The sequence below is a fragment of the Palaemon carinicauda genome, chromosome 7, assembly GCF_036898095.1.
Source record: "Palaemon carinicauda isolate YSFRI2023 chromosome 7, ASM3689809v2, whole genome shotgun sequence".
Taxonomy (NCBI): Eukaryota; Metazoa; Arthropoda; class Malacostraca; order Decapoda; family Palaemonidae; genus Palaemon; species Palaemon carinicauda.
In genome coordinates this window covers 83,832,339-83,833,687 of record NC_090731.1, presented here as the reverse complement: position 1 = coordinate 83,833,687, position 1,349 = coordinate 83,832,339, and the positions used below count along the sequence as shown (strand labels likewise).

Genomic DNA, 1,349 nt, shown 5'->3' with positions numbered 1-1,349 from the left:
TTTTGTCTTGACTATAAAAATAGCTAATTATACCAGGGCTATAAACTAAATCAGTTTTCCGAAGATTTTGAACAATAGCACGGAAAGACATGAGATGTGTTCGCAGCATTAGTGTTAGAAAATTTAAGGAATTTCTAATAAATTTAGCATGTCTTTTTATAGATTATAGACCACTGCTCTCTTGATAATTGCAAGGTGAATTCACATTAATATAGTGGTACTTTTTCCTATTTCACTCGTACTAATTTCCATGTATCTATATATCTGACGCATTTATTCGGGACGTGAAAAAGAGTTAAATTGGTCAATTTAATATTGATTTATTGAATGCACCAATCTATCCTTTACAGGACGTAGTCAGGGGCAACATTGAAATGAGATTAGATCATAAAATCCAGAAAGTCTTATGTCAGCACTCAGCCATTTCGCATTATCATAAGCACAACTGCCTTTCTCTGTCAAAATCTGTATTCTAACTTCTGAGTCCTGACTCTTAATCTTAAGATTGGTAGGGAGGTGAGGGAGCCCTTAGGAGACCCGTGAAGTCATTGTCTGACGTACGATTCTGTAACAAATACTGTATATCATGCATTTATGATTTTTATATTCATATTAAACACATTTGATTGTTGTAAACAATGTATATTTCTAGAGTTAATTAAATTTATCTGCACTTTCGTAGGATCTATGAATTAGAGGGCGGAATTTGTACAACAATGTGGGCCACTCTCGGCAGCACAGGTAAGGATGACTCCAATGAATTCAAGAAAGTGATCTCAGTTGAGTTTGACCTAGTGACGATATCACATGCTTTTCAAGACCTTGTGGCTCCCTGTCATACAAAAGTGAAATTTGCATCTTTGGATAATTGTTGTGAAGTGTTAATAGTTGGCCAACAATATCAAAATGTAAGTGAAAACCCCTAGTTGCACTGTCATTTTACCTTAAGAATAGGTCACAAGAATTAGAAAACCAGTTAGAAACCAGCTGACCTGTTTGTCTCAGTCCGAGATGACCCCCCCCTCTCTCTCTCTCTCTCTCTCTCTCTCTCTCTCTCTCTCTCTCTCTCTCTCTCTGGTGTTCCTGTTTGTCGTATGGAATTAAGAAAAAACAGTCTACCGTCGAAATCGATCTATCGTGTTTTCTTCGCCGCGTAGCTCTACGAGAGAAGAGAAAGTTTATTAATGGTTAGCTGATGACAGCAGTCTTTTGCCGCTCAATTCTCATAACGACCACGAACTAAGTTGACAGAATTTTACTTACTCTTGCATTGGTATTATAATCCTTGGATTTGAGTAACGAGCTGGTAACAAATTGTTTAATTATAGGGGCAATTAGAGAATCTGTTT

General features: G+C 36.8%; 1 protein-coding gene across 1 annotated transcript in view; it reads left to right on the top strand.

Annotated features, from left to right (window-relative positions):
* The first annotated feature begins 770 nt into the window (after window positions 1-770).
* LOC137643951 (uncharacterized) overlaps window positions 771-1,349 on the top strand; it is a 217,547-nt gene continuing 216,968 nt past the window's right edge. Inside the window, exon 1 of the mRNA XM_068376737.1 lies at window positions 771-908. The gene's annotated coding sequence lies outside the window, so the exon portion shown is untranslated. The remainder of the gene's footprint in view (window positions 909-1,349) is intronic.